The sequence below is a fragment of the Oncorhynchus kisutch genome, linkage group LG6 (genome assembly GCF_002021735.2).
Source record: "Oncorhynchus kisutch isolate 150728-3 linkage group LG6, Okis_V2, whole genome shotgun sequence".
NCBI lineage: Eukaryota > Metazoa > Chordata > Actinopteri > Salmoniformes > Salmonidae > Oncorhynchus > Oncorhynchus kisutch.
Window position 1 is genome coordinate 67272699 of NC_034179.2, and position 21046 is coordinate 67293744.

General features: G+C 45.0%; 1 pseudogene; it reads right to left on the bottom strand.

The window, feature by feature from the left end:
* The window catches only part of LOC109891899 (tubulin polyglutamylase ttll6-like), a 33949-nt pseudogene extending 18849 nt beyond the window's left edge, over window positions 1-15100 (bottom strand).
* Between the last annotated feature and the right edge of the window lie 5946 nt (window positions 15101-21046).

A 21046-nucleotide genomic window follows, 5' to 3' on the forward strand; every position in this document is an offset into this window, starting at 1 on the left:
CCTCCGATGAACCACCAAACAGGAAAAGCATCAATACAGGACTAAGATTGAATTGTACTACAACCGGCTCTGACACTCATCAGATGCCGCAGGGCTTGCAAACTATTACGTACTATAAAAAGGGAAGCACAGCCGTGAGCTGCTCAGTGACATGAGCGAACCAGACAAGCTAAGTAAATTCTATGCTCGCTTCAAGGCAAGCAACATTGAAGCATGCATGAGAGGATAAGCTGTTCAGGACAAGTGTGTGATCATGAACTCCATAGCCGATGTGAGCAAGACCTTTATCAGGTCAACATTCACAAGGCCGCAGTGCCAGACAGATTACCAGGACGTGTACTGCGCTGACCAACGGGAAAGTGTCTTCACTGACATTTTTAATCTGTCCCTGACCGAGTCTGTAATACCAACTGTTACATTCCCCAGTTTCTGTGTTATGGGTTTGTATGTGTTTGAATGTGTGTTTTTCAGGAAATGGCTTCCTGAAGTCCAAAGCAGCTGATTGGTCGGCCCCATTGCAGATTGGAGCTCTGACCCCGCCCTCTCTTCAGGAGATACAGCTACTGCAATTACCAACTTCTTCTGCAGCTTGAAAAGCCAGTGTTCCTTTGAGCAGAGAGAGTTTCTTTGATGTCCTGTGTTGGTTGTTGCCCAGACAGTTTTTGTAAAGTATTTTGTAGCCGGTCCTGCTGAGGTATGTTTATGTCAAAAGGACTGTGTTTTTGATTAAAATTGTTCACTTTACGTTAGTAATTATTGTTTTTGTTCCCGGGGGGGAAGGGGAACGCACCTTGGGAGTGCTTAGGCAAGAAGCCTGCGGGCATATACATACCAGTAGTATGTACTCTGTCTATGTAGACTAGGTAAGACCTGGGCGGACCACCCCCTGTATTTTGGTTAGCGCGCCAGGTGGCGTTAAGAATAGGTAACCAGTGGGTAGGTAGGTAAGGCAGTAGAGGCTACTCTTTAACGTTTACATTCTTTGCTTTGGTTCCGTCCAGCTCCTTTTCCCCACATTACCGTGTTAAGGATAAATTAATTCCCAGTAAATGGTAATATTCTCTGCCTCTGTCATCCTTAAAGGCACCTACAATCACATACAACTTTCACTACACGGGGAGTTGAGTGTCGCAGGGTGTTGCGTTCCCTCCTCCAAGAGGTGTGCGTAACACCAACATGTTTCAAGCAGACCACCATAGTCCCTGTGCCAAAGAACACCAAGGTAACCTGGCTAAATGACTAACACACCTTAGCACTCACGTCTGTAGCCATGAAGTGCTTTGAAAGGCTGGTGATGGCTCACATCAACACCATCATCCCAGAAACCCTAGACTCATGCCAATTTGCATTCTGCCCCAACAGATCCACATATGATGCAATCTCTATTGCACTCCACACTGCCCTTTCCTACCTGGACAAAATGGAACACCTACGTGAGAATGCTATTCATTGACTACAGCTCAGCATTCAACACCATAGTGCCCTCAAAGCACTCATCAATTAGCTAAGGTCCCTGGGACTAAACACCTCCCTCTGCAACTGGATCCTGGACTTCCTGACGGGCCAACCACAGGTGGTAAAGGTAGGTAACAACACATCTGCCACGATAATCCTCAACACTGGAGCCCCTCAGGAGTGCATGCTCAGTCCCCTCATGTACTCCATGTTCACCCATGACTGCATGGCCAAGCACGACTCCAACACCATCATTAAGTTTGCTGACGACACAACATTGGTAGGCATGATCACCGACAACAATGAGACAGCCTATAAGGAGGGGGCCAGTGTGGTGCCAGGATAACAACCTCTCCCTCAATGTGATCAAGACAAGGGAGATGATTGTGGACTACGGGAAAAGGAGGACCCGAGCCTGGTGCGAACACCGGGGTCTCACTGCGGTGACGGTCCGCGCTGGCTTTCTGGCGACGTGTGGCACGCTGGAGATGGACACAGGCGGCTTCCCATGTCTCCTCCGCGCGCCTAAACCAGTCGTCCACCGCAGCAGTCTCGGTCTGACCCTGATGCCACGGTGCCAGAACCGACTGGTACCCCAATACACATTGAAAGGGGGAGAGGTTAGTGGAGGAGTGGCGAAGCAAATTCTGTGCCATCTCGGCTTAGGGCACAAACACTGCCCACTCCCCTGGCCGGTCCTAGCAATAGGACTGCAGAAGCCTGCCCACATCCTGGTTAACTATCTCTACCTGCCTGTTACTCTCAGGGTGAAAACCTGAGGTAAAGTTGATCGAGACCCCCAGACGTTCCATGAACGCCTTCCAAACTCTCGACGTGAACTGGGGACCCCGATCTGACACTTTATCCTCAGGCACCCCGTAGTGCCGGAAGACGTGTGTAATCAGGGCCTCCGCAGTCTGTAGGGCCGTAGGGAGACCAGGCAGAGGGAAGAGACGACAGGACTTAGAAAAACAATCCACAACGACCAGGATCATGGTGTTTCCCTGTGAGGGAGGAAGATCTGTTAGGAAATCCACTGACAGATGTGACCAAAGTTGTTGTGGAACGGGTAAGGGATGTAACTTACCTCTGGGCAGGTGTCTCGGAGCCTTACACTGGGCACACACCAAGCAGGAGGAGACATAAACCCTCACATCCTTAGCCAAAGTGGGCCACCAGTACTTCCCAGTCAGACAGAGCACCGTCCGACCGATCCCCAGATGACCAGAGGAGGGAGACATGTGGGCCCAATAGATCAACTGATCATGGACAGCAGACGGAACGTACATCTGTACGTAACGCCTGCTCAATGTCTGCATCCAGATCCCACACGACCGGCGCTACCAGGCAGGAGGCCGGGAGTATGGGAGTCTGATCCATGGGCCTCTCATACAGCCGGGACAGTGCGTCTGCCTTCTTATTCTGGGAACCTGGTCTGTAGGATAGGGTAAACACAAAACGGGTAAAGAACACCTCTATAGTCAATGCAAGGGCGCAGACCTCCATCCTTCTTCACAAAAAAGAAACTTGAGGAGGCAGGTGAAGTAGAGGGCCAAATTTACCCCTGACGCAGGGAATCAGAGACATATGTATCCATAGCCACCGTCTCCGCTTGCGACAGGGGATACACGTGACTCCTGGGAAGCGCAGCGTCTGCCAGGAGATTTATCGCACAATCCCCCCGTCGATGAGGTGGTAATTGAGTCGCCTTCTTTTAATTAATTGAGTCGTCTTCTTTTTACCTGGTCTGGACTTTCCACCATGGTAGCACCAACGGAAACCCCTACACACGTCCCTGAGCACTCTCGCAACCAGAGAGCCCTCTGTTGCCAGGAAATAGTGGGGTTATGCAGAGCCAACCAGGGAAGGCTTAGTACCACAGGAAACGCAGGAGAGTCAATGAGGAAGAGACTGATTCTCTCCTCATGATCCCCCTGCATAACCATGGCCAAGGAGATGGTTGCCTCCCTGATTAGCCCGGACCCAAATGGTCGACTATCTAGAGCGTGTACCGGGAAGGGTCTAACTATAGGAAAAATGGGGATTCCTAACCTAATGGCTAATGCTCTGTCGATAAAATTCCAAGCTGCGCCTGAATCGACGAGCGCCTTATGCTGGGAATGTGGGGAAAACTCAGGGAAACAAACAGGCACAAACAGTTGCTCAACAGAGGACTCTGGATGAGTGTGGTGCAAACTCACCTGGGGTGACGCTAGAGTGCCCTGCCTGTTACTTCGACTCCCAGAGGAACCAACACGGCACCGACTGGCAGTGTGTCCTCTGCAGCCACAGATGGCGCACGTGATGGCTCCTCCTCCAATCTCTCTACGAGCAGCCCCTCCTAACTCCATGGGCACCGGAGCGGGGGTGCTGGACGATGGAACCAACAGAGCCCACTCTGGACGTCCGCGGGTGACCAACAGGTTATCCAGCCGGATGGACAAATCCACCAGTTGGTCAAAGGAAATGGTGGCATCCCTACAGGCAAGCTCACATCCTCTCGTAGGCTGCAACGATAGTGGTCGATGAGGGCCCTGTCATTCCAGCCTGCTCCGGTGGCCAAGGTCCGGAATTCCAGTGCGAAATTCTTGGCGCTCCTCTTCCCCTGCCTCAAATGGAAGAGCCTTTCCCCCGCCACTCTGCCCTCAGCTGGATGGTCGAAGACGGCCTGGAAGCGACGGGTGAACTCCTCGAAGTGGTCTGGGGCCGTCTCCTTCTCTCCACATGGCATTTTCCCACTCCAGCGCTCTTCCTGTGAGGCAGGAGACGAGGGCGGCCACTCTCTCCCCTCCCGAGGGGGCTGGGTGCACTGTGGCCAGGTAGAGGTCCAGTTGTAACAAGAATCCCTGGCACTGTGCTGCCGTACCATCATACTCCCTGGGAATGGAGAGACGCATCCCACTGGAATTCTCTCAAGATGGAACGGGCGGAGACAATCCCGGTTGTGCTGGTCGAGGCACTGGAGAGACTTCCTGTCTCTCCCAGCGGTCCATGGTCTGGACAACACAATCCATCATGGCACCAAGATGATGTAACATGGCCGAATGTTCCTGGACGCGCTCCTTGACTCCTCTAACCGGGGTACCTGCCCCTGCTGACTCCATTAGAGGTGTGTAATTCTGTCAACGGGTATATTAGAGGTGAAGTCAGGTGCAGGAGAGTAGAGTGATTTATTTTAGTTCCAAAAGACAAGAGCACTACATAAATCAAACGCGCTCAAAACACGGAACATAAAAGTAAAGCGCATAATAAAACACCACAATAACATGAAACAATTACACACAAAACATGATGGGAAACAGAGGGATAAATACAAGTAGATTGATTAGGGAAATGAAAACCAGGTGTGTATGGAACAAGACAAGACAAATGGATATATGAAAAATGGAGCGGCGATGGCTAGAAACTGTAGTGTTTTTGCGGATGGTAGTACATTATACTGTAGTATTTAGTATAGTGTTCTACAGTACACTACAAAATGCTATAGTAAGTACTAGACATGATAGAATACTACAGTACTTACTATAGAATTATGTAGTAAACTGTAGAATCTCTCCATCATAAACTGTAGCATTTTTTTATGGAGGGGAGAGGGTAAATCCTATAAAGTCATATGCAAGGAAAACGTATGCATTTAAAATGAAACTTGAAGAATGTCATTGTGAGCTAGTCGTAATGGGTAGGGCCCAAAGGTTTTTCCTGGTCAGGATGTTAGGAAAAACTTCGGACCCAAAACCTATGAACAAGGGTTTTAGGGGACATCTTCAAAAATGGTAGGCTATGTAGCGTAAATCTTTAGAAATTGATTACGGGGATACCTGGTAGCATTTCATTGCCATGCCGAGGTCCAGAAAGACTGTGATGTCAGTCCAGAAGACTGACCAGTCCTCTCCCTCTAGTGCCTCCTTCAGGCCAAACCTGCGTGTTGCACTGGCACCACAAAAGAGAAACAGAGTGCCTTCAGAAAGTATTTACACCCCTTGACCTTTTCCACATTTTGTTGTATTACAGCATGAATTTTAAATGTATAAGATTTAGATTTTGTGTCACTGATGTACATATAAAATCCCATGATGTCAAAGAGGAATTATGTTTTTAGAAATGTTTACAAATTAATAAAAAATAAAAAGCTGACATTTCTTGAGTCAATAAGTATTGAACCCTTTTGTTATGGCATGCCGAAATAAGTTTAGTAGTAAAAATGTGCTTAACAAGTCACATAAGTTGCATGGACTGACCCTGTGTAATAATAGTGTTTATCATGATTTTTAAATGACTAACCCATCTATGTACCTCAAACATACAATTATCTGTAAGGTCCCTCAGTCAAGCAGTGAATTTCAAACAGATTCAAGCACAAAGACCAAGGAGATTTTCCAATGCCTCACAAAGAAGGGCTCCTATTGGTAAACAGGTAAAAACAAAAGCAGACATTGAATATCCCTTTGAGCATGGTGAAGTTATGAATTACACTTTGGATGGTGTATAAATACACTCAGTCACTTCAAAGATACAGGCGCACTTCCAAACTCAATTGCCGGAGAGGAAGGAAACTGCTCAGGGATTTCATCATGAGGCCAAAGGTGATTTTAAAACAGTTACAGAGTTTAATGGCTGTGATAGGAGATGATTGAGAATGGATCAACAACATTGTAGATACTCCACAATACTATCATAAATGACAGTGTGAAAGGAAGAAAGCCTTTACAGAATAAAACATATTCAAAACATGCATCCTGTATGCAATAAGGCACTAAAGTAAAACTGCAAAAAATGTGCCAAAGAAAGGAACCTTTTGTCCTGAATACAAACGTTATGTTTGGGGCAAATCCTACACGACACTGAATACTACTTCATAAATTCAAGCACGATAGTGGCTACATTATGTTATCGTCATGGACTAGGTGGCACGCCTTGGCCTTAGTTATCTTTGTTTTCTTTATTATTTTGGTTAGATCAGGGTGTGACATGGGGGTTTTATGTGTTTTGTCCAGTCTAGGGTTTTTTGTATGTTTATGGGGCTGTTTCCTTTCTAGGTAGTTTGTATGTCTATGGTTGCCTAGATTGGTTCTCAATTAGAGGCAGCTGTCTATCGTTGTCTCTGATTGGGAACCATATTTAGGCAGCCATATTCTGTGGGTACTTTGAGGGTGGTTGTCTTCTGTCTGTCATTGCACCAGATAGGACTGTTTCGGTTTTCACATTTGTCGTTTTGTAGTGTTCTCGTGTACGGTCTTGATTGAACATGTTGAACTCTAACCACGCTACATTTTGGTCCTCCTCTCCTTCAACGGAAGAAAACCGTTACACTAGGACAGCGTTTCCCAAACTCGGTCCTGGGGACCCCAAGGGGTGCACATTTTGGTTTTTGCCCTAGCACTACACAGCTGATTCAAATAATCAACTAATCATCAAGCTTTTATTATTTGAATCAGCTGTGTAATGCTAGGGCAAAAAAAATAAACGTCCACCACTTGGGGTCCCCAGGACTGAGTTTGTGAAACGCTGGACTAGGGAAGTTTTTTTAGGATAAAAATTTATTAAATAGAGCAACGCACAAGCAAAATCCGAGAGGAAAACTTGGTTCAGTCTGCTTTCCAACAAACACTGGGAGACAAATTCACCTTTCAGCAGGACAATTACCTAAAGCACAAGTGCAAAAATGCACAGGAGATGCTTACCAAGACGACATTGAATGTTCCTGAGCGGTCTAGCTACAGTTTTGACTTAAATCGTCTTGAAAATCTATGGTAAGGCTTTAAAATGGCTGTCTAGCAATGATCAACAACCAACTTGACAGAGCTTGAAGAATTTAAAAAAAGAATAATGGACAAATATTGTACAATCCAGGTTTGCAAAGCTCTTAGAGAATTACTCAGAAAGACTCACAGCTGTAATCACTGCTAAAGGTGATTCTAACATGTATTGACTCAGTTGGTTCAATACTTATCTAAACAAGATGCACTATGCAGTGGATTTGAAAAATATTCAGACCTCTTCATTTTTCCCACATGTTATGTTACAGCCTTATTCTAAAATGGATTAAATAATTTTTTCCACTCATTAATCACAATACCCCATAATGACAAAGTGAAACCAGATTTGTAGAAATTTTAGCAAATTTATAAAAAAAAATAAAAAAAAATAGAACAAATAGTTATTTACATAACTATATGAGACTCGAAATTGAGCTCAGGTGCATCCTGTTTCCATGGATCATCCTTGAGATGTTTCTACAACTTGATTGGAGTGAAGCTGTGGAAATGAGATGGATTGGACATGATTTGGAAAGGCACAAACCTGTCTATATAAGGTCCCACAGTAAACAGCGCATGTCAGAGCAAAAAAATCAAGCCACGAGGTCAAAGGAATTGTCCGTAGAGCTCCAAGACAGGATTGTACGAGGCACAGATCTGGGGAAGGGTACTAAAGAATATCTGCGGCATTGAAGGTCCCCAAGAATACAGTTGCCTCCATCATTCTTAAATGAAAGAAATTTGGAACCACCAAGACCACCGCTGGGACAAACTGAGCAATCGGGGGAGAAGGGCCTTGGTCAGGGAGGTGACCAAGAACCCAATGGTCACTAACAGAGCTCCAGAGTTCCTCTGTGGAGACGGGAGAACCTTCCAGAAGGACAACCATCTCTGCAGCACTCCACCAATCAGGCCTTTATGGTAGAGTTGCCAGACGGAAGCCAGTAAAAAGGCACACAACAGCCCACTTGGGACTCTCAGACCATGAGAATAGATTATCTTGTCTGTTGAAACTTAGATTAAACTCTTTGGCCTAAATGCCAAGCGTCTTGTCTGGAGGAAATGTAGCACCATCCCTAAGGTGAAGCATGGTGGTGGCACCATCATGCTGACTAGTCAGGATCGAGGGAAAGATGAACGGAGCAAAGTACACAGAGCTCCTTGATGAAAACCTGCTCAGGACCTCAGACTGGGGGCGAAGGTTCACGTTCCAACAGGACAATGACCAAGACAATGGCCGGAGGAGAAGAGGGATTCGGAGGGGTCTTCTGGTCAGACTTAGGAGGCGCGCACACCACCCACCGCTTCCGAGTATATTACTCGCTAATGTTCAGTCCCTGGATAACGAAGTTGACAGGATCAGGGCAATAGTTTCTTTCCAGAGAGACATCAGGGATTGTAACATACTCTGTTTCACAGAAACATGGCTCACTCAGGATATACTGTCAGAGTCGGTCCAGCCATCTGGATTCTCAGTTCATTGCGCCGACAGGAATAAACATCTCTCCGGGAAGAAAGGGGGTGTATGTTTTATGATTAATGACTCATGGTGTAATTGTAATAACACACAGGAACTCAAGTCCTTTTGCTTACCCGACCTAGAATTCCTCAATCAAATGCCGACCGTATTATCTTCCAAGAGAATTATCTTTGATTATTGTCACAGCCGTGTCTATCCCCCCTCAAGCCGATACCACGACTGCCCTCAAGTAACTTCACTGGACTTTATGCAAACTGGAAACCATATATCCTGAGGCTGCATTTATTGTAGCTGTGGACTTTAACACAGCAAATCTGGGGAAAATGCTACCTAAAATCTATCAGCACATAGACTGTAGTACTCTTGCTGGAAAAACACTCAAACATTGTTATTCCAACTTCCGGTATGCATACAAGGCCCTCCCCCGCCCTCCTTTTGGCAAATCTGACCACGACTCCATTGCTCCTCCCTTCCTTTAGGCAGAAACTCAAACAGGAAGTACCCGTGCTAAGGACTATTCAACGCTGGTATGACCAATCGGAATCCACGCTTCAAGATTGTTTTGATCATGCGGACTGGGATATGCTTCGGGTAGCTTCAGAGAATAATATCGATGTAAATACCGAGACGGTTACTGAGTTTATCAAGAAGTATATATGAGATGTTGTACCCATTGTGACTATTAAAACCTACCCTAACCAGAAACCGTGGATAGATGGCAGCATTCGTGCAAAACTGAAAGAGTGAACCACCGCATTTAACCATGGCAAGGTGACTGGGAATATGGCAGAATACAAACGGAGTAGTCATTCGTCTGCAAGGCAATCAAACAGACACAACGTCAGTATTGAGACAAAGTGGAGTCGCAATTCAACGGCTCAGACACGAGACGTATGTGGCAGGGTCTACAGACAATCACAGACTACATAAGGAAAACCAGCCACGTCGCGGACATTGACGTCTTGCTTCCCGGACAAGCTAAACACATTCTTTGCCCACTTTGAAGATAACACAGTGCCACCGACGTGGCCAGATACCAAGGACTGTGGGCTCTCCTTCTCCGTGGCCGACGTGAGTAAGACATTTAAACATGTTAACCCTCGCAAGGCTGCCAGCCCAGATGGCATCCATAGCCGCGTCCTCAGAGCATGCGCAGACCAGTAGCTGGTGTGTTTACGGACATATTCAATCTCTCCTTATCCCATTCAGCTGTCCCCACATGCTTCAAGATGGCCACCATTGTTCCTGTACCCAAGAATGCAAAGGTAACTGAACTAAATGACAATCGCCCCGTAGCACTCACTTCTGTCATCATGAAGTGCTTTGAGAGACGAGTCAAGGATAATTTCCCCTCCACCTGTCACCCTAGATCCACTTCAATTTGCCTACTGTACCCATAGGTCCACAGATGACGCAATCACCATCACACTGCCCTATGAGGGCCCTGGTAGTGTGGTGTCAGAAAAATAAACTCTCACTCAACATCAACATCATCACTTCATGAAACAGCAGAGGGAGCACCCCCCTATCCACATCGACGGGACAGCAGTGGAGAAGGTGGAAAGTTTTAGGTTCCTCGGCATACATATCACTGACAAACTAAAGTGGTCCACCAGTGTGGTGAAGAAGGTGCAACTTCAACTTCAAGGCTGAAGAAATTTGCCTTGTCATCTAAAACCCTCACAAACCTTTTCAGATGCACTATTGAGAGCATCCTGTCGGGCTGCATCACCGCCTGGTACGGCAACTGCACCACCCACAACCGCAGGGCTCTCCAGAGGGTGGTGCGATCTGCACCAGTCACTTTAATAATGTCACTTTAATAATGTTTGCATATCTTGCATTAATCATCTCATACGTATATATATGTATATATTGTATTCTATACTATATCTTAGTCTATGCTGCGCTGACATTGCTCGTCCATATATATATATATATATATATATATATATATAATATTCTTAAACTCCATTCCTTTACTTAGATTTGTGTGTATTAGGTATTTGTTGTGAAATTGTTAGATATTACTTGTTAGATATTGCTGCACTGTCGGAACTGGAAGCACAAGCATTTCGCTATACCCGCAATAAAAACCGCTAGACACATGTATGTGACCAATACAATTTGATTTGATCTGTTACCATGACAAACTGTCCATATGCTGTCCATAACGATTTCAGAAACAAACAGATTTCAAACAACACAGATTACCCTCAGCTCCAGCTAAATTAGAAACATATTTTCTTGCCGTTCAGAATATTTTAGCATGAAGATACTGAACATTTCATAATTTATGGAAATAATCATCTAAATCTGATACTCAACTAGAGAAAGGATCTAAGGATCTGTATTTGCCATTGGCAGGAAGTGAAGGAAATGTGTAGTTTGGTTTATGATGTGTATGAATGGACACTGTTCTTGGTTGCGTATAGCAAGTGTTACTTTGGTGTTGAATTGTGTGCCGTAGTGTAGTTCTGGGTTTGTGGATAACATAATCAAAGGTTGCGGTAATGGATAGGACTTGTGTAGTTGTGTGGGTTTTGTGATTATGTAGATCTGTGGCTGTGTACTTGACCATATGATTGTATTTAGTTCTGTGGTTGCGGATCGGATATGGTCGCAACGCTTACTGCTTAGTTCTGTGGTTGTGTACATGGTTGCTCATGTTCTCCCTCTCTTTGTGTGTGTGTGTGTGTAGGTGTGTTTGCATGTGCGTGAATATTGTACATTTTACACACATATAGTATGTTGTTTGAACCCAGAGACACAGTGTGGGAAATCCCTATGCGAAGGGAAAGGAGGCAGAGCACAGCTGCCCTCTCATCACATGCCCTGAATGTAGAGCAGTCTGAATGCCGTCTGGCTCTGCCAACAAAGCATGCCACAATTTTATGGGCTTGTATATACGTGTGGTTCACCCATGATCCTAAAGCCGGTCTCTTAACATCTCTTCCACAGCCCAGACAGTCCTTTCCCTTTTCTCTATCTTTGTCTGTCTCTCTCTCCCACAGAAAGTCCTACAGCGCTTACTAAACACACCATGTCATAATGTAGGAGGCTGAGCTTCTCTTCAACTCAAAGATATTGCTTTTGACATTTAAATTAGGCCAATATGAATAGTTGGCTAGGCCGAGACCGTTTTGGAAGAGTCTGTAAATACTTGGTGTGTCAGGATAATTCCTTTACTTTCAATCTGACCAGACAGAACCATTCGGTCGTTCCAATTTCTAACGGTTGTGTATTATTGAAACCGTACGACGGGTCAAATAGTCTGTCATTACACTGGTGTACCAACATTTGACTTTGAAAGTACTAAACCAATTTGACACTTAATTCTACTGCCGATCAGGATAACAATATTACACTAGATCAGCATTTGATAAATATTGCGATACAGAATGAGAAAAAAAATCACGTTTTGCTTCTTCCTAAAAACCTGATGCTCAAGGCCACGAGTGCTGAGCCAAATAGGTCTAGGTTAATGAGCTCAATTGATGATATTTTAATGACGCTCAATCAATGGCAATACATCAAGGAGACAATGGTGTTGATTGATCAGCTCTTTAGGGATTAAGCACGATCCATTATCATTAGTCATTACTGCATTCAGTCATTCAGTGTGTACATCTCTTTGCTAATCATCAGGTTTGATCGTTAGGAGGACAGGGATAGAGGTACTCACCGCTCTCAAACTTGCAGTTGGTCAGGTTGATCCACAGTCATCTGAAAGAGAAGAAACAGACAGACCGAGGGGCAGATAGGTGCATTCTGACCATCCGCGACTAAACAATGACCGTTCCCGACTAAACACTGACCGTCCCCGACTAAACACTGACCGTCCCCGACTAAACACTGACCGTCCCCGACTAAACACTGACCGTCCCCGACTAAACACTGACCGTCCCCGACTAAACACTGACAGTCTCTGACTAAACACTGACTAAACACTGACCGTCCCCGACGAAACACTGACCGTCCCCGACTAAACACTGACCGTCCCCGACTAAACACTGACCGTCCGCGACGAAACAATGACCGTCCCCGACTAAACACTGACCGTCCCCGACTAAACGCTGACCGTCCCCGACTAAACACTGACCGTCCCCGACTAAACACTGACCGTCCCCGACTAAACACTGACCGTCCCCGACTAAACACTGACAGTCTCTGACTAAACACTGACCGTCTCTGACTAAACACTGACAGTCTCTGACTAAACACTGACTAAACACTGACCGTCCCCGACTAAACACTGACAGTCTCTGACTAAACACTGACTAAACACTGACCGTCCCCGACTAAACACTGACCGTCCCCGACTAAACACTGACAGTCCCCGACTAAACACTGACCGTCTCTGACTAAACAGTGCCCTGCTAATGCCAAGTTTAACTGAATTTCCATTCACAATATTGAAATGTTTTCTCCAAACATCCAGATTTGAGTGGGATGTACTGCATTGACTATAAATCCTTGTAATAATAATGTATGGTTCCATCAAACATATGGTTTCATTGGGACGGCTTTCTACATTGATTGTAAATTGTGCTTCAAGTCAAACACATTGCTAGCCAAGCTTTTACAATAAGATCCAGCTATACTGAGCTGCTCAGTGTCAGCAGCATGTCATTTCTGTAAAGGCCTGAGTTCCCCAGTGCCTACTAACAGGAAGCACAGTGCACCAAAGGCCCCTCCTTCCATTTATCCCCCTCTCCCTTCCCCTGGTTACTGAGCCAAGATCCTAGACATACACATCATTGGCCAATACAGGAGTCTGATTCATACTAGTGTTACTACCACCACCTACTGGCTACTGGTCTACGGAGCACCATGCTCACCCACACTGCCAAAGCTCACACCTCATAGCAAGCAGTGCTAGCTAGAGGCTGCTAAACCGCAAAGCCACATTCATGTTTTCAACGTGCCCAAAAGTCAACCTCATGTGCATATACATAAACAAAAACATAAATAAACAAACAAACAAATACATAAATGACAACGTAAATAAATAAAGAAATGTACTGAACCAACCACTCTCTTTTAATAAGAGTCTAAATTAAATTGTCAGGTGTATCATATTGTGACTGGTCCTCATAAAAAATCATGCACCCTGACAATAATTAAGAGCAGGGCAATTTGACTTCCCGCCGTTGGAAAAGACAGACTCTTAAAAGGTACTGGTCTTGTAAACAGCATCTGAGAGCTCATTTTAAGGACCTGTATAGTTCACATGGCGCTTATTACTAGTTTCTGAACTGTTAAGCCTTCTCCTATCCCAGTAAAAAAAAAAAAAAAGGGGGTGTGCCAAACTGTGCAGTAAAGAAATCCGCCATAAACTGTCCTTCGCTCTGCTCTCTCAGAGTCCTTCATCGGCTCCTGAATGTCATACGGTATGCAAGATATTTTAACGAGGAGATCAACTGGGTGGTGTGCCGTGGTGGGTACAATGTTGACAACCAGGGTCTGGGTAAAAAAAACACATTGCCTTATACATGATATAATTTTAACTACCAATACTGTTTCTATCATTATTATTATCATCAATGTACATAGAAATACTAAACGATTATAACAGTATTCGGTATGCAGTAATAACATAAACCAATAAATGGGATGGTCCTTGCATTCTGGTCGTTGCTTTTAGGAGCCCAGCTCACTCTGGGGTGTCTCCATTTGCCACCACCACCTGACACCCCTACTCAACCACCTGTACTACCCAGCAGCACCTAATCCTATTTGGATCTCCGACCCTCAATGTTGGGCAGCAGACATCAAAAAGATCCTCTTGTTTACCCCTTGTTTGTGGGGTTGTGGCCCCATAGCCGCAGCTTTCGTCGCCTTTGCGGTTTGTGGGCGTGCCGAGGGACCTTGGGGGGCCTCTGGAGGGGAAAGAGTAGGACGAGAGGCCTGGTTTTATGGACAGGTACTGTAACCGGAGAGCTGTGCTCCTGGCTGCTGCAGCGTCGCCCACTGTCTTTACAGACAGGCAGCTGCTCATAACCAGCCCGACGCTGCCTCCAGGCCCCACCCCCCCTGTGCCACCTCCCTCCCTTCCAACCCCCTAATACATTTCTCCCAGCATCCCCCTCAGACAAGGCTCAGGCTGCCCCTTGGGAGCCAAATGGGCTGCCAGCACTGCCACATTTATGACATAAGTAATGTGTGTGTGTGTGTGTGTGTGTGTGACCACGTTCATCCAATCACAAAAGGATTAGGAAGAAAATGGAGCCTTGAGGTACCTCTTCTTCCTCTTTTTCTTCTACCTGATGAGTGCCACTCATGGAGGGACATTTGGAGTGTTGGGCTCTTGTCCCTGCTGACCACCATGTGCCTTGTTGGTCCCAGGGGATTCACACGATGATGATGGAGACGTATCCTCATCTAGGACATCCTCAGGAGGCCTCATCCTATTGAATGCAAGAGGAACCAAAATTAAATCATGTTTTCAATCTATAGGCATATATACAGTACCAGTCAAAAGTTTGGACACACCTACTCATTACAGTGTTTTTCTTTATTTTGACTATGTTCTGCATTGTATAACAATAGTGAAGACATCAAAACTATGAAATAACACATATGGAGTCATGTAGTAACCAAAAAAGTGTTAAACAAATTGGTATTTTACCAAATAGGGCTATCTTCTGTATCCCACCCCTACCTTGTCACAACAACTGATTGGCTCAAACGCATTAAGGAAAGAATTTCCACAAATTAACTTTTAACAAGGCACACCTGTTAATTGAAATGCATTCCAGGTGACTACTTCGCGAAGCTGGTTGAGAGAATGCCAAGAGTGTGCAAACCTGTCATCAAGGGAATACTTTGAAGAATCTGAAATATTAAATATGTTTTGATTTGTTTAACACTTTTTTGGTTACTATATGATTCCATGTGTTATTTCATAGTTTTGATGTCTTCACTATTATTCTACAATGTAGAAAATAGCAAAAATAAAGAAAAACCCTGGATTGAGTAGGTGTGTCCAAACTTTTGTCTGGTATGTAAGTATATATATATATATATATATATATATTCGGCATTTGTTCAAAAATATTTACATTCAAGACCAATATAAAATCTTAGTTGGTCCCCATTTGAGAAAGTAGGAAATTGTATGTGCTTTGAATTAAAAGCATTGCGGGTGTTCTGGGAATTAATCATTATCAAACTACCAGAATAAACACTGAACAACCACATCTCTGCTACCAGTGTTAACTGCTGTGTCAGTGTCAACTGGCTCCAGACACAGAGTCCGCTTCTGGGCAACATGTCAGCATAGCAGTAGTAAACACGTTCACCTCTAGGAAGAGAATAGTAGAGATGATGTATTCTACTAACCAACACCCCTGTGAATGTAAACAGTGAGGAGTACCCACATGGCTAACCACGGGGACACCTGAGCTAAGTAGGGCAGACAGTAAATAGCTCAGATTACGAGTGTGGGCTCATCAAAGCACTGAGGTTAACCAAGAGGGTTACTATGAAAGTCCCAGGTAGGTAACTGGCGACCATGCAGGTGGATGGGAGCTGAGACACCCAACCTGGGTAGACTGGGATATCCAACCTGGCTGGATACCATAGCAACATAACCACCTTGTCTGGTCCTTATTCATCTGGTTCCACGGATGGACTGTTTGAACCCAGGTAAGGTGACAACAGCCCTCTAACTAAAAGCACAAGCTGAGGTGTGGAAACGGGTGTGTGTAACTGATAGCCTACCTGGCATTCCTTACAGCACTGCTCAAATATGACCACACTGGTCTGGTACTATTCTCTTACCACACTTCCGCTCTCACGGTGGAACAGCTATGGGGCAAAACTGAATTATAACGCAGCTGTACTTTACATGTGTCAAGTGTATGCCTACTCTGTCCCAAAAAACACAGAATGATTCTGTTAGATTGTCAGAACCATAGCCTACACATATCAGTAAGCTACTCTACAACCATAAAATGCATGACATAGCTAGCTCATCTTTGACATTCTGTGTAAGTTACAGACAAACTGGCATGAGGGAAATGGAGGGAAACGTGAGGGCACAACTCTGTAATGTTAGCTACCCTACAGTAGACAGTAACGCAGCATACTTAAAACATTTATAATTTCAACATCAAACTATGCCACTGTGGACCAACTTCCACCCATTCTAGCTAGCCATTATTGACTGTCTGTCATTAGCGTTAAATATGATTTTTTTTTTTTATATATACCGATACCGAATGATTCTTCGCCACAGGTCAGCAGGCATGATGCTCCAGACCGAAGGAACGTCGTCTTTTGTTTGGTCTAGCACAGAGACTTTTCAACCAACCTTAACAATTTCTTCCAAACATGTATCTTCTAAAATGTCTGTGTCCAGTTACAGGTGGTGCGTTTGAATTTGAAGTAATGAAGTAATCCAACAATGTGTACACGCCATCTTTCAAATCTTCTCTCATTGATCGAGACAGGTGAGTGTCTCGATCTGCGGCACTTTGGGGTGGACACCTGTCTTAATCAATGAGAGAAGATTTGAAATAGACAAGATGGAGGTGTACACATTGTTGGATTAATTCATGGAGCATTTTCTAAATTCAAACATACCACATGCAACTGGACACAGATATTTTGAAGGATACATGTTTGACTGAATCGAGAACAAAGATATCAGCAAGTTAAGGTTGGTCTAAAATTCTCTGTGCAACCAGTGCCTAACCTATAACTCCCGGTAATAAATACCAAACATCTTTGGTTAAATGACATTATACGGTGTAACAATCTGTAGCTAAGCTGTAGCCTAACGCATCAGCTCAATTTCTATATTCTCTATGATTCTATCTATTCAACTGGTCACGGAAAGCTATAGGCCTACTGGGTGTGCAAGCTTTTGTTCCAGACCTGATTCATCATCTTACTGTTGACTAGAGGGGTTCAATTTGAATTGAATGCAGTAAATTCAGGAAGTCATTTTAATTTAAAATTCTAAAATGAAAAAAACATTTGAAATAAATAACTTTTACTTCTCAGTTTATTGAGAAGTCATTTTGAATTGTTATTCAAGCTTACTTCCTGAATTGACTGCCTTCAATTTGAATTGGTAGGCCGCCCTGGTTCACCAGACTGAAGACCATGAGTGACCCAAAAATCAAGATAAACACTATCATTCAGTTCACTGTGCACATTATGCTCCCTGGATCAGTCTCACCTTTTCCTCCCTAAGACCTAGTAAGCCTATTTACTCAATGTGGATGGGCGCTGGGCGCTGTCCTGCTATATCCCCATAGAGCACTGGTAGTTTAGATATAATCTTGCTTTCACCCAGAACGTTTGGAGAGATACTTTTGGACACAACAGCTAGCAGTGAGTGGACTTTTTCATGGTAGGCCGTCATTGTAAATGAGAATTTGTTTTTAACTGACTTGCCTAGTTAAATAAAGGTTAAATAAAATAAATGCAATAAATGTTCAGTATCATAGTAACACATTAACACCCCAAGGGGGCAGGTGGTGTGAGTGTAGCCTACACCAGCTGTTTCTTCTGTGAGTTGGCCATGGCCCCAGTTGGAACCAATGGATGGTGGGTGGTGGCTGCTCAATAGGTCGGCCTGCTAAGGATGGACTGCTTTGCGTCAGTGCTGTTTCAGCCACACATATGCTATTTGAGTGACTGACTGCTTGGTTGGGTTTACAGCACACCCATTGTCTGAACTATGGGGATGGCTTCTATATCAGCCTACATGACATAGCCACTACAGTCTACTTCCTCCCCCCATCAGTACTCTCCTCTGACTGATCCTGTCAGATATCTAGCTGTTGGGTGGCCATTTTCCTTCCTCGCCCTGAACAGGGCCTATAAATCAGCTGATCCCCTCCTCCACCTCCTCCCCCTACCCTTTCACGCATTCAATTAATCCAAATGATTTCTACAGGAAATCTGATGAACCAATCAATTCACCTGCACATTTCAATACCCCTGCAGATCCATCGAGTGCCTCTGTGGCTGTAACTGCATGGCTCCATCGCTCTTGTAAAAACATTATTAATTGCCACGCGAGCTAGGCCATCCATCTTTCTCCGTCCGTCCGTCCGTCCGTCCATCCGCCCGACACGGCCCCGACAGGCAGCACAGAAAAGGCTGAATGTGTAATAATGTGCTCTGGCGACAGGCCGCGCCTACTACTACGTCCCTTTTAAACCTATTAAAACAGCTAGCAGCTAAAGGGCCGCTCCTCTCCTCTCTCTCTCGCCATGCAGGGCCCAGTGTGATGCTACTGACACTGGGAGACAATGGTGTGGGCAGGAGGTGGGGTAATTTCAAAAGACTCGTCGGCCTCTAGACTCTGCACCTATCGATCGCTCTGATGTGTGTGTGTGTGTGTGTGTGTGTGGGGGGGGGGGGGGCTTTGGTTGTAGCTACGGTAACCTACCACCACCCCCCCATGACTCACTGTAACCCGTGTGCCTGCCATTGTCTGCTAGAAACTTCCCTCCTTCCCTCTGCTGAATAAATGGAGTAACAAACTGCTCCAGTTGTTTTGTGGTAGTTCAGTGCTTGTCTTTGGACAGTTATGTACTGTGTATCTGGTGAATATTATAACTTAATGACTGTCTTTGTCAGAGACAGCTGTGGCACCACCTTTCTTCCATTTTACACGTCTAAAGCCACATCACCAGCAGATGGTCAGTGGGGAAGAGAGAACCCTGGACCTCTACCCTCCCCCTCATCCACACACCAACCTCCACGTATCCCACCTCACAAAGCTGGTCAGTGTCCATCAAGGTCTGGACAAGCCCCACTCACTATAAAGCCATTGCATGAAAACACTAGCAATCATGGATATATCTGAAAGTCTATATGTTGAATCTGTGACACTTTGGGACAGTGTTTAGAAACTTGATCTAAAATCTATAGATCTACAACCTTCCCTATAAAGGCCTGATGAAGCAGATTCGTGCTCTTTGGTATAGTGTAGAACATAGCCTAGAGAATTGGTTCTAACATAATTTCCTCACTCAGCCAGCTAATTAAACCAGCGGCGCATCAGCAGTTAGCACTTAGTCATAATGACAATCATAACCCTTCTGTAGTCTCGGCAGAGTAGTCTACAGGGTTTTACATTCACAGTGAATGGGCACAATAAGCATCCATTCATTCACCCAGTGGATGAATGAGGGATCAGGGTCCATGTTCTGTGTTTGTGTGGTTCTACAAACACAAATCCAATGGTCAGCGGGCCAGTCGGACACATTGCGTTTTAATATCAGCCTGCTGAGAGATTGCCCTGTTTCAGAGCGCTAATCAATTAGCATGCTCTCGTTTGTCACAGCCCGTGCCCAGAGAAATAAGCTTCAGTCGCCTGTTAAGAGTATATTGATTTTACACTTGCCACAGTCAAGGCATATTGTTGATGGTGCGTGTCGTAGGGGTGGTGAGGGGAGGGAGGGAGGTTGTTGTGGTCTTTAAAGAGCTTGCATGTGATTCAGTACACCGCCCACTCCCCTACTCCCTCCCGTCTTGCAATTTATTAGCGACTTCAGCCCTAACCCAGAAGATCCTTTGACACAAGCAACTGAAAACAATTTTCACAGCCAGGCCCACTTTTTCCAATACCTCAGGCCACGTTGTGCTGCTCCGGCTGTGGTTATAGGGTTAGGGTTAGGGTTAGGCCAGGCCCAGCCAATCAGAATTATTTTTTTCCCCACAAAAGGGGCTTATCACAGACAGAAATACCCCCCCCCCCCCCAGTTTCATCAGCTGTCCAGGTGGCTGGTCTCACATGATCCCGTAGGTGAAGAAGCCAGATGTGGAGGTCTTTGCCTAGCGTACACATGTTGTGAGGCTGGTTGGACGTACAGCCAAATTCTCTAAAACGACATTGGAGGTGGCTTATGGTAGATAAATTAACATTAGATTCTCTGGCAACAGCTCTGGTGGACATTCCTGCAGTCACAGCATGCCAATTGCACGCTCCCTCAAATCTTGAGACATCTGTGGCAATGTGTTGTGTGACAAAACTGCACATTGTAGAGTGGTCTTTTATTGTCCCCTGCACAAGGTGCAAATGTGTAATGATCATGTTGTTTAATCAGCTTCTTGATATTCCATAACTGTCAGGTGGATGGATTATCTTGGCAAAGGAGAAATGCTCACTCACAGGGATGTAAACCAATTTGTGCACAACATGTTCGAGAAATAAGCTTTTTGTGCGTATCGAACATTTCTGGGATCTTTTTTTTCAGCTCATGAAATATGGGACCAACACTTTACATGATGCATTTATATTTTTGCTCAGTATTGTCCCATCACCGACAAAATCCCAACCGTAGTTCTACATTGCTTATGACACTTTGAGATGGTTATTCTGTTGAGA